At 42.6% G+C, this 13452-nt stretch overlaps 1 pseudogene; it reads right to left on the bottom strand.

Moving 5' to 3' along the window:
* Nucleotides 1–9300: 9300 nt before the first annotated feature.
* On the bottom strand, nucleotides 9301–13119 carry LOC140393030 (interferon-induced protein with tetratricopeptide repeats 5-like; annotated as a pseudogene).
* Between the last annotated feature and the right edge of the window lie 333 nt (nucleotides 13120–13452).

The raw sequence follows: 13452 nt of genomic DNA, 5'->3' as shown, positions 1-13452 counted from the left end.
TGAACAGACGGAGTATAGAAGGATACAGACAGTTGGTCTAGATAGGATGCATGAAAGGTGCAGGCTTGGAGGTTCGAAGGGCCTGTTCCTGGGCTGTATTGTTTTTGTTTTTCATTCTAAAGTTAATTACAGGTAAAGAAAGAAAGGTTTTCAGTGAGAGGAATCAGACAGTGGAAATGCCATGGTTATAAATAAGGTTCAGCAATTGAAAAGAAAGAAATACATTGTTATAGCACCTTTCATGACAACAGTGCGTCACACAATGGTCTTCAGTCAGTGAAGTATTTTTTGTTGCGTCGTAATCCCAGAAACCCAGCAGCCAATTTGTACATAGCAAATTCCCACAAACAAAATAATGACCACATCACCTATTTTGAGATATTGACAGATGGATATCTATCAGCCAAGATGTGAGGGATAACTGCCCTGTTGTTATTTGACATCGTGATATCAGATATTTTACATTCACAGAAGAAGGCCACTAGACCCTTTTTTAATATTTTGTCTGAAGGACAGAGCCTCCAACTGTGCAGCACACCCTTATGTCATGGAAATGCCACTTTAAGAAATGTTTGTCTTCTCAAGGGGCTGCAGTAATGTCATTGTGTGGGAGGAGCTGGGCTCTGGCTCTGCTTTTTACTTTCATTTTGAGCTGGAAGCTGTTTGTAACTCTGAGTTTTACTTTTGTTTTCAGTTGAGGACCTTCATCCAAACCAAGAAGGTGTATTCTGGTCTCTCTCTCTGCATGCTAAAGAATGCCTCCAGATCACATGATAATTTCAAAGTAATACCTGTTTCTGTAAGGACTACAAATCTACTGTTTTTGTAGAAAAAAGGGGTGTTTGGCTTACGGATGTTGTTAGGAAAGTTATGAAGGGTTACCTACAGAGTATTGTATCTTGTTGGGGGGGGCGGGGGGGGGGAGGGGGCAGGTATCTGTGTTGGTAGTTGATCAGATGTTTACTGTGTGTTTATAAAATGTTAACTGAATTCATAGGATAAACATTGTTTTGTTTAAAAATACTTAAGTTCTCTGTTGCATCACACCTGGAAAGTCGGCTCTTGTGTTCCTTATAACCAAAATCTATGAAAAGTTGTGGGTCAGGTGAACTCCATGATATACTTCGGTGTTCTCTAAACCCTGGCTCATAATACTTAGTATTACACTGGACTGATAGCCTCGATTTTTGTGCTAAAGTCCTGGAGTGGGACTGGAACCCATAAACGTTGATTCAAAACACGAGTGGAAATTGTCCAAAGACCTCCTGATCATCTGTTTTCATGGGTGATGCATATATATATTTGACTTAGAAAGAGAGAAATCAGGAAAATAGGAAAGAGATGACGATGGTAAGAAAAGATATAAAAGGGAAAGAATGAGGTGAGAAAACTCAAAATAGACCATGGACTGGATTCCTCGCAGCCCAATGTCATAATTGCGGCCGGCGCCAGGGCAGAGAATCCAGTTTGACGCTGTAATCGGGCACAGCGCCGGTCCGACATTTCTCCGGGCACTGAAAATCGGAGACTATGGAGTATGCCTTGCCGCCGGGGGCCCATTGCCAGAGTCCCCCTCAGCAATACTCCGCTCCTGAATGGCTGAGTTCCCGACGGAGTGGAACTAACAACCTATTGCCAGTCGGCATGCTCGCGTGGCAGCTGTGGACTCAGTCCACGGCCGCCCTGGTCGTGGACGGGCGCATCGGACACCAGGGTGGGCCTTCTAGGTGGCAGGGGATTTAATGTGCGGGAGTTGAGCCTCAGATGCATGGCCGAGCAGGGGGTCTCTTTCTTCGGTACGGCTCCACGGTTCGAGTCCACCATTGAGCATGGCGCAGCTGCTGGAGGTCGCCTCCGTGTGCATGCGCGGCCTCTGACCCGGAAGTGCGGGGGCCCGTATCTGCAGCAAAAGCTGCGAGATTCACTCCAGGTCCCTGTCAGCCCCCTGCAGGGCTTAGAATTTCTTTAACTTTTTTCCAGGAATTTTGGGAGTAAAACTCCACTGTTTTTACACCGGCGTGGGGACATAGTCTCATTTTGGGAGAATCCAACCTGATGGATTCATTTCCACAAACTTGAGTTGACCAGAAATGAGGCTGATTCAGAGAGAACACTTCTTAATTTAGATTTGGCAAAGAAGTTTTATTAAATTTAATGAGGAAAGAGTGAAAATGTACTTTGTGTTCTTAAATAAAATTGCCAAGAATCTGAATTGGTGGAAAGTTCAGTGGACTATGCTCCTACAAAGTGTTTTGTTTGGATGGACTTGGAGGTGTATTCATCTCTTTCAGCAATGCATTCAAGTGATTCTAAGGAAATAAATGTAACTGTGCTCAATGTTTACAAGTTGATGCCAGAGGCCAGTCTGAAATTTTAAAAATTGAGAAAGAGAATGGACCAAGCTCTTTCTAAAATGTTCGTTGAATAAAATGGCATTGATTCAGGGTGTTGAAGGCCATTATTTACCACTTGTGTGGTTCGCTCACTGGCTTTGTTACTCTGGGTATTGTTCCAACATTATCCATTGACGGTTCGATGACTTGTTAGAAAATGACATGGCTGAAGGTAAGATATTGCCTTCTGCAGTAGCTTTGGGAAACCCCACTGAGGTCATTGAAACTGAAATTGGACTCAAAAAACAGAGGAACTTGAAAGAATCAATGCAAACGTGTTCAGCTGGGAAACATACCTGAAAGTTTGGTGAGTGGGGGAATTAAAGTTTTAATTTTGTTCTGTAAATCGAGTCTAGTCGGTGATTAGCAGTAATTGGACAACACTGAGTAGGTAGGCTGAGGGCAAGATCGTCAGGCTGTTAATGTTGGTGGGTTCCATCGACTGCGCACCCCCGCCATGGGTTTCCCGGCGGCATGGAGTGGATTAAATACAAAATCCCATTGACAGACGGGCCACCTCCATCCATCAAGAAACATACCACGGGGAGGCCAAAGAATCTCGGCCAAAGTTTCTTTCTTCCAGCCTGAGACGGGGTAAACACATGTTGCTGAGAGAGCTGGGTAGTTAATTACGTGCCCAGTTGAATCTGGCTCCTCTAGCCCCAGTTCAATTTTCGATGATTTCAGGGATCTTTAGTGCGGCCAAAGGAAACAAGTGCAGCTGAAGAACTGAGTGTACACCTGAATGTTTGCTGAGTGAGGGAGTTTGGTGAGGGGTAAGGGGGTGGCTGTTTCTTTTTGCTTTTTCTGTGCTCCTCATCCTGTAGAATTGGTTCTTACTCTACTACAGAGAAAGCAACTAGCTATTTGGTGAGTATCTGGTAAGTGGTTACAGTCAGTTGCAGTCCTGAGGTATAAAATAGTATACATACCAGCAGTAAAGTTAATCAAATATATTTAAGAGCAATAAAAATAAGTGAATAATATAATTAAGTAAAGAATTAAAAGGTATTAAGGATGGCAGAACAGGTGATGCGTCAAGGCTGCAGCATGTGGGGCTCCTGGATACTGGTTTGATCCAGGACAGACATGTCTACTATAAATGTTTGCAGCTCGAGGAGCTTCAGCTCAGGGTCTTTGAGCTGGAGGCTGAGTTGCAGACGCTGCAACAGATATGGGAGGGGGAATTTAACCTGGATGCTTTGTACCATGAGCCTGTCACATGTTTTAGGATAGGGTCATCTGATTTGGTCAATGGTCAGAGACAGAAGGCTGTGACTGACATGAAACAAGGAAGGGGACCAAGAGGACAGGAGTGTCGGGGTGTGAGTCTCTTCAATTGTCCAAGAGCTGGAAATTCTCTCAGCTTGTTTGGATGGTAGTGGGAGCTGCAAATTGGATAGGCAAACTGACCATGGCACTGTGGTACAGGAAGTCATTCAAGTGGGCAGAGCAAAAATGAATGTAGTGGCAGTAGGGGGGCAGTATAGTGAGGGGGATTGACAACGTTCACTGCAGCAAAGAGCCAGAGTCCAAACAGCTGTGTTACCTGCCCGATGCTTAGGTTCAGGACACTTGCACAGGGCTGGAGAAGACCTTGCAATGGCAGGGGAGGATCTAGTTGTCATGGTCCATGTAGGTACTCAACGGCATGGGTAAAACCTGGAAAGAGATTCTGCACAGCCAGTGCGTGGAGCTAGACACTAAACTAAAAAGCAGAACCTAGAAGATTAGAATCTCTGGATTATTATCTGAACCACATGCATATTGGCATAGGGTTACATTACATCAGAGGGATAAATGCGTGGCTCAAATATTGGTGTGGGAGAAGTGGGTTCCAGTTCATGGAGCACTGTTAGCAATACTGGGGAGAGTGGGATCTGTACCATTGGGACAGTCTACGCCTAAATAGTGCGAGGGTCGGTGTTCTTCCGAACCGCATAACAAAAGAAGTAGTGAGGGTTTAAAACTAAATAGTGGGGACAAAGGATCAAATGTGGTACATCAAAGAGTAGAGACAAGGGAAGGGAGGAAGGTATTAATAAGGGAAATGATAAACATACTGTGACAGGTGGGGACAGAGAGTAGAAATGCAAGGGTAAATTAACAGATAAGGCTAGAGGTTACAAAAAAAGGACGAGACATAAGGCTCGTCTAAGGCTGTAAATAAGGCTGTATTTGAATGGACGTGGAATTTGAGACAAAACAGACAAAGTTTTAGTGCAAATAAAGTTGAAGAAGTATAATCGAGGCGTCATTACAAGACATGCTGGCAGGATGGCATAGATTGCGAGCTGAATAATGAAGTGTACGTTACCTTTAAGAAGGATGGGAAGTTAGGAAAAGGCAAACTAGTTGTTCTGTTAATTAAAGATGACATTAGCGCAACGGAGAGGAATTACCTCAGTTCAGAAAATAAGGATGGGGAAGTGGGTAGAGATGAATGATAAAGACAATGAGTGACATGTGGGAGTAGTGTACAGGCCCACTAAGAGTAATTGCACGTTAGAATGGAGTATCAAAAAAGAAATAATGGGAGCTTGTCAGAACGGTACGGCGATTATCATGAAGGACTTTAATTTACATATCGGCTGGGATAATCAGATGCTCAATGATAGCATAGATGAAGAATTCACAAAATGATTTGGGGATAGTTTTTTAGACCAGCGCATTCTGGAGCAAACCAGGGAGCAGGCAATACTATGTCTGATGCAATGAGATCGCATTAATTAATGACCTCATAATGAAGTAATCCCATATCGCAATGATGATAATATTTTACTTTCAGTTTGAAGGAGATAACAGTGGGTTTAAGACTAGTGTTGGAAACTTGAACAAGGGCAATTATGATAGCATGAAAGCAGAACTAGAAAATATGAACTAGAATTTTAAGGTAAGAGGTAGGTCAATAGAGACACAGTGGTAGACATTTAAGGCGATATTTCAGAATGCACAGAATAGATGCTTTCCAACAAAAAAGAAAAAATCCAAGGGGAATTCCCCCCCTCTTCCATGGTTAACTAAAAAGGTTTATATCAAAATTAAAGAAAAAACATAATTAAGCAAAGATGGATGCAGTTCAGAAAATGGGACAGAATAAAAAAACAGCAAAGAATAACAACAAAATTCATGAGGTGAAAGTATCAGAGAAAGCTAGCTGGGACATTTAAAGACAGATAGTAAGAGTTGTCAAGGGGGCAAAAGGAGGCTACAAAGGATATAGATGGGTTAGGTGAGTGGGGAAAGATCTGGCAAATGGAGTATAATGTGGGAAAATGTGAGGTTGTCCATTTTAGCAGAAAAAATGAATAAAAGCATTTTATCAAAATGGTGAGAGATCACAGAGCTCTGAGATGCAGAGGGATCTGGGTGTCAGTGCATGAATCACAAAAGGTGCAGCAAGTAATTGGTAAAGCTAAAAGAATGTTATCATTTATTTAAAAGAGAATTGAATGCAAGAGTTGGGGAGGGTATGCTTCAGTTATGCAGGGTACTGGTGAGACCACATCTGGAGCACTATGTACAGTTTGGTCTCTTATTTAAGGAAACATGTACATACAAACATACAACTTAAGAGTCAGTTGGCCTAGGGCCTGCTCCGTCATTCAGTAAGATCATGGCTGATCTGATTGTAGTGTTTTCCTGCACAAAATAATGAATTTCTGGTTGCACATTTGAACATATGAATTAGGAGCAGGAGTTGGGCCATTCGGTGTTTCAAGTCCACTCCACAATTCAATAAGACAAGTCAGATCTATTGGCAACCTCAACCCCACATTCCTGCCTACCACCGATAACCTTTCACTACCTTGTTAATCAAGACTTTATCCAGCTCTGCTTTCAAAGCATTCAAAGAATCTGCTTCCAATGCCTTTTGAGGAAGAGAGTTCCAGAGATTCTCGACCCTCTGCGAGAAAAAAAGTCTCATAATCTCCGTATTAAATAAGCAACCTTTTACAGAGACCCCTGCTTCTAGGTACTCTGACAAGAGGAAACATCCTCTCTGCATCCATCTTGTCAATAGCCCTCAGGATCTTCACCTCATCAGAAGAAGTTCAGAGAAGGTTGACGAGATTTGTACCTGGAATGGACAGGTTTCTAATGAGAAATGACTCCTCAGGCTCGGCTTCTGTCCACTGGAGTTTAAAAGAGGTGACTTGATTGGAAGATATACGATACTGAGGGGACTTGACATGGTAAATATGGAGTGAATCTTTCTTTGTGCGGTGAATCTAAAACTAGGGGCCATTGCTTAGAAAGCAAGGGGTCATCAATTTGAGAGGCATGAGGAAAAGGCATTTCTCAGAGAGTTGTGAGACTTTGGAAATTAGTCTCAACCACCTTTTGAGGAAGAAGTCTTTTAATATCTTTGGAGCAGAAGGATTAGATTCTTGATAAGCAAAGGGTTGAAAGGTTACCAGGGATAGGCAGGAATGTGAAATTAGGGTTAAAATTAGATCAGCCGTGATATTATTGAATGGTGGAATAGGCTCAAGGAGCCAAGTGTCCTCCTCCTGCTTCCAGCAGGCGACTTGAATCATCGAGAAACTGATGGAAGGGTTCATCAACAGTGCCACGAAGAGGCACCTACTGAGCAGAAAATGTCTTGCTCACTGATGCTCAGTTTTGATTTTGCTAGAGCCACCTGGCTCTTGACCTCATTACAGCTTTACTCCAAGTATGGACAGAGCTGAGATAAGAAGTGACAGTCCCTGGCATCAAAGCAGCGTTTGATCAAGTGTGGCATCAATGAGTCTTGGAAAAATTCAAGACAATGAGTGTCATGAAGCACACTGATGTTATTTATGGATCTCGGCTGTGACCACTAGTTTGCCGGGGTGTATAGTTTTGTTTTTGTGTGAGGAGACAAGTGGAACCGCAGTGAGGATAAATAACCCAGTCATCAGGTAACAATTATTGAAGACTTTTTATTAAAGTAGAGACAAATACAAACAAACAGGATGACTCTACTCTCACATAATTAAGATGTATGAATTACTAACGCATAGAACCATAAAACGCATAACCCTTGTTACAAAATATATCCACTATACCTGAACTCTGGACGACTTCCACTGTTTCCCAAACAACATCCAAATTGAATAACCAGCTATAGTTACCACACAACACTGGGTGAGTCTCAAATCTGGGGACTGTCTTTTCCTCGTCTTTTTCCTGAAGATATTTTAAAACTGCTATTACGAAGGTTTCTGCATTGCCTTAACTTTAAGACTTAGAAACGTGCATGCTGTAAACTTGGCCTTCAGGCTTGGTGGCTGAAAACTGGTCTGGCTGCTTTCTGAGACTGTTAGATGGTAACTGCCTCCTCTGGCTTTCATAGAATCCCTACAGTGCAGAAGGAGGCCTTTCAGCCCATCGAGTCTGTATCGACCATTCAAAAGACTTCCCTACAAAGGCCCAATCCCCGAAATCCCACCCATCCTTTGAACACTTTTCAGGGTCTGTGTATTATACCTTTGTTGTTCTTTGATTATGTCTTCTATGTATTAGGCTGCCTGCCCCCATCAACTTTCTTGATTATAAATTAATATTTGCATATTTCATGGACATTCCCAATTGTCTATAATCTGTTTCACCTCCATAAACTATTCACAGTTGATTGTTATCTAACCTGCCGATCTATACTCACTACCAGGAGACACATACCAATGGATGCCCCTTTGAATACTGTCTACTGCTGTCTCCAGGCATATTAATGATATGAGAATAGAGTGGAAAATCTCTCTACTCATTGGAATCATCATTAGCATAAAGGCAGATGGTTCACGATCATTGGAGGTCAATCATCTCAGTCTAAAAACATTGCTTAAGGAACACCTCAGGGTAGTGTCCTCAGCCCAACCATCTTCAAATGTTTCCATCAATGACCTTCCCTTCAATGTAAGGTCAGAAGTAGAGATATTCACTGGTGATTGCACAATGTGGGTATGGACAGTGATCAGGACCATTTGTAACTCCTCAGATAATGGTGCAGTCCATGCCCATATGCAGCAAGACTGGATAACATTCAGACTTGGACTGATAAGTGGCAAGTGACATTTGTGTCACTCAAGTGGCAGACAATAGCCATCTCCAAGATAGAATACAACATTCTGCCCTTGATGTTCAATAGTCTTAGCATTACTAAAACAACCCCCACCGTCGCATCCTGGAGATTACCAGAGACCAGAAAGAAGAGGGACAGTCACAAAATAGTAATGGTAAGAGACTAACAAGCCAAACATCCAGATTAATGTCTGAGTTCAAATCCCACCATAGCAGCTGGTGTCCATAAAACTATTGGATTACTAGAGACATCTATCTGATTCACTAAAGTCCTTTAGGGAGGGAAATCTTCTATCCTTACTCGGTTTGACTTGCATGTAACTCCAGACCCACAGCAATGTAGATGACTCTTAAGTGCCCTCTGAAATGGACCAGCAAGCCACTTAGCTGTAACAAGCTATTACAGAAAAGTTGAAAAATGATGAAGTAGGTTGGAATACTCGGCATTGACCCAGGCACCAAAAACAATACTCTGCCCAACCAATCTTGCAAATCCTCCTTGCTCACATCTGGGGAATTGTGCACCACTGGGACAGCTGGGATGTGCCACACAAGTGCCAGGCATTGACCATCTCTAATAAGAGAGAATCAAACTAACTCCCCATGAGATTAGTATTTGCATCACCATCACTGAATCCCCCACTATCAACATCCTGGGGGTTACCATTGACCAGAAACTGAACAGGACTAACCATATAAATACTGTAAGAAGCCTTTACAACACCAGGTTATAGTCCAACAGGTTTGTCTCGAATCACTAGCTTTCGGAGCACTGCTCCTTGGAAGGAGCAGTGCTCCGAAAGCTAGTGATTTGAAACAAACCAGTTGGACTTTAACCTGGTGTTGTAAGACTTCTTACTGTGCTCACCCCAGTCCAACACTGGCACCTCCACATCACATATAAATACTGTGGCTGCAAGAGCAGGTCAGATGCTAGGAATCCTGTGGAGAGTAACTTACCTCCCAACTCCCCAAAGCTTACCCACCATCTATAAGGCACAAGTCAGGAGTGTGATGTAATACTCCCCACTGACATAGATGAGTGCAGCTTCAACAACACTCAAGAAGCTTGACACCATCCAGCACGAAGCAGCCCACCTGATTGGCACCCCATCCACAAACATTCACTCCCTCCTTCATCGATGCACAGTAGCAGCAGTGCGCACCATCTACAAGACGGACTGAAAGAACTCACCAAGGTTCTTTACACAGCACCTTCCAAACCCAGGAGATAGACAAGGGCAGGAGATACATGGGAACGGCATCACATGGAAGTTCCCCTCCCTCGAATTGGAAATATATCACAGTTCCTTCGCTGTCGCTGGGTCCAAATCCTGGAACTCCCTCCTCAACAGCACAGTGGGTGTACCTACACCTCCTGGAGTGCAGCGGTTCAAGAAGACAACTCACCACTACCTTCTCAAGAGCAATTAGTGAGGGCAATTAGCAAAACCCACATCACATAGAAATGAATTTTAAACAGTTGTTAAGCCCCAGGTGAGGAGGGATGAACTGACTCTCCCTTTCTGTATTCAGCCCCCTCTGCTGGTCGCATCAAGATTAATCTAAAAGGGATCCCTCCAGTCACGTATTCCTTTCCCCGATTCAATATTTATATTTTAAAAGAATCCAATTTAAACATATTTTCGTAAGTTAAAGATAGAGTGAGTTTACTCATTACAAAGGCAAGAAAATGATAAACACACATGCCAAAATGATAAAATAATCTTCCAACAGATTAGAAGTAAGAATTCAGTCCACAGTCAGTAAGGGATTAAATAAGAGTACTCAAAACAATCCCTGACTCGTGAGGAGTAGCTGAGTGAGTGTTGTGGCCATTGCAATTCGAGACTCCAGTAGCGCTGGTTTCAGCAGGTGAATAGTTGGTTTCGAGATTCTGGTGTACTGCAGTTTTGTGGAGAAGGTTCCGTTTCCGTTTCAGCTGTGGTCTCCGCCGACCTGATTTACTTCAAAAATCAGAGAGAGAGTTGGCGATATACTTTTATAGGGGTGCTTTTGATGCTGGCTGGCTTTTTGATTCTGCGACACACACACATTTTGTCTGGATTGCAGGCTCGGAAATTCACCTTTAATATTCAAATTAACTGCTTGTCTGCATTCAGTGGGAAAATGATAGACCTCCGCTCCTGCCAGGGAGAAACCTGCCCGGCGGAGGGACTGCATCAGTGAGGCATCCTGACTGGGTCTCTGCTACGTTCCATGCCCTGCTGCCTCCCATCCCTAACCCTGTGTCCAGTTCAATCCTGCACACTAACATCTCAATTAGTCTCCAAAGTTGTGACCTATTTATTACAAACAAACTCACAGAGAAAGGGAATCAGGATCCCAGGTAAATCAGAGATGCACTTTAACATTGTTCTATGGAGCCTGCTGCAGTTCACGTAGGGCACTTTTAAATTCTTCATTGTGACGATCGCACTCCAGGGCTCTCTCAAAGAATCCAATGGCTTCTGATTTCTTACCATCCAGTTGGTGTATTAGTCCCAATATACCAAAGGCTACACTGTCTCTTGAATACTCGTCCAGTCGATCTTCAGCAATTTGTTGCAATATTGCATGACAGTCTTCGTTCTTCTTGCTTGGAACTTTAAGTTTTAAGCATTCCTTGAAATGATGAATGGCAGTAAGCAGGGATCTTTTTATGTCAAGCTGGTACAATCCGTAATTCCACAGTATTAATTGTCTGCTCAAACGGTTGCAATCCTCAATTCTAATCAGTTTTTCGTAGATCTCATCGACTTTGGAATATTCTTGAGTTCCTTCATAGATTTCTGCCAGATCGAGTAGTGCACAAAATAGTGAGGATTTCTGATCGAACGCTGTTTGAAAATGGTACTTGCAAAGTTCAATCAATTCTTTTCTTTCTTGCTGAGCGTAATATTTCTGAGACATTCTTTTCAGTTCAAGCAGCCGATTTTTGTAGCATAAGCCGATCTGGTGGTGAAGGAGTGCAGAATTTGGTCTTAACTTCAGTGCCTTTTTCAATATCTGCAAGGCATAATCAACGTATCGTGCTTTTCTTAAAACCTTGGCTGTGTACTGAATTATATACGGATCATCAGGTGAATTCTGCAACACTTCTTTCAATAATCTGTAAAATTCTTCTTTTCGTTTAAATTCCTGTAGTCTAAGAGCCAACATGATCTTAAGAAAAGAGTCCTTTGGGTTCAGTGCTAATGCACGGTGTAACTGCTTCACTACTTTGCAGTGTTCAGGAAACTGTGGGTCACCAAAGGTTTCTTTAATTCGAAACATCGCAGTTGCATGAGCTGTATTCCATTCAACGTTATCAGCATCCTCTGCCACTGCCTTCTCAGTACATTTACTTGCCTCTTCATAATATTTCCAGCCAAATTTCAACAGTGACCAACCCTTCTCCCCGTATACTTCAGGTATCATTGCTGTGTACCGAGTGGCATCAGGAAACTGTTGACAGATCCTCTCCAGTTTGTCGAGGTAGGACTGAGCTTCTTCCAGTTCTCCTACGTGATAATAAACCCAGGCTGCGTTTCCATAGGTGACAATGCTCCATTTTTCAATTTCAAATTGGTGACACTTCCTCAGGATCTCTTCAGCTTCCCATAAATTATTGAAAGACTCTTCACAATTTCCTCTCACACAGTTGATAAAAGTAAGTAGATTGTAAGGCATGACTTTATAATTCACAATATCGGACTCGATTGTATAATGTATTCGTTCCAGCAAATCATCCCAATTTCAATGTTCTGTTTGCAGATTCCATGTGAAGTGACATTGCAGCTGAAGTAATTTCACTTTAAGGGAGTCCTTTTCAGCATCACTGTTAGAAATATGTTTAAATATTTATTATTTTTATTGAACATCCAGCAACAAAACAGCACTGGAGAAACTATTACACACAGGCAAACCCAGAAACTCAGAAAAGCTAATAAGCAGCTCCAAAAACTGACAACTCAAATGACAACAAGAAGCTGAAACAAACAAACAAACAGAAACAACAGGATGGGAAACGACCAGTAGAATCTGTGCCATACCATCAGGATAAACTTCAACATCACCAGCCCCATTGCCCTCCACTAGCCAGAAACACAGCCTCCCTGGAAAGAGGCCACGAGAGTCACAGAAAAGATCCTGAAGCCTCAACCAACTGTTACCACGGCATTTGGGGCCTGGTTTAACATCCAACCTGAAAATTCACACCTGCAATTGTACAGCTCTGCAACACTGGCCATGACCCATTAACTCTGAGAATGGAATGTTACCAGTGAGCGACACTTTTACTATGACTGAAATAAAAACAGTAAACACTGGAAATACTCAGCAGGTCTGGGAACATCTGTGGACTGAGTCTGACCCTTCTTCACTACACTGTCACTATCCTTTACTGTATCTGTTATTCTGAAGTGAAAATCTCTCTTACCTCATGATGATCAGAATGAAGAGGCTCAGCTGATTCTTTACATTTGCTCCCACTGATCAGCTGCAGAAACTGGACTAGCTGCGTTGAGCCCTTGAAAGATATTTTTACATTTTCTATCGAGTCAGGTGGTTTCGCAGAATTCTATTTGAGATTGTAAACCGAAAGTCACAGATTGTTCATCCATGGAAACCTCATCACCAATGCAAAATAACACCCACCCCACCGGGATTATGTTTTATTTATTTTGGAACTTGCTGCATGCTCTGTGTTGACAGTCTCCTCTGCTTCAACAACAAATGCTTCAAGACACAAAATAACACATTTTATGTTAACTGATTTGCGATTACAAAGACACGCCAACAATGAAATAGTTTCGATGAACTGTATCCAGGTGTACAGATACCAACATACGTTCAGAGTGACTATGTAGGAAAAAGGCTTTCCTTTTGTAAAAATACTTTCATTAAAGTTTACATTTTTACACTGCACATAAAGATAGATGAGACAGTTACAGATTTCATGTTGTTCCTTTTTGGCCCCCCCTCCTCTCTCCCCCCCCCCCCCCCCCACCCA

The sequence above is a fragment of the Scyliorhinus torazame genome, chromosome 16, assembly GCF_047496885.1.
Source record: "Scyliorhinus torazame isolate Kashiwa2021f chromosome 16, sScyTor2.1, whole genome shotgun sequence".
Classification (NCBI taxonomy): domain Eukaryota; kingdom Metazoa; phylum Chordata; class Chondrichthyes; order Carcharhiniformes; family Scyliorhinidae; genus Scyliorhinus; species Scyliorhinus torazame.
Note: the sequence above shows the minus strand (reverse complement) of the source record. Positions and strands in the feature narration are given on the sequence as shown.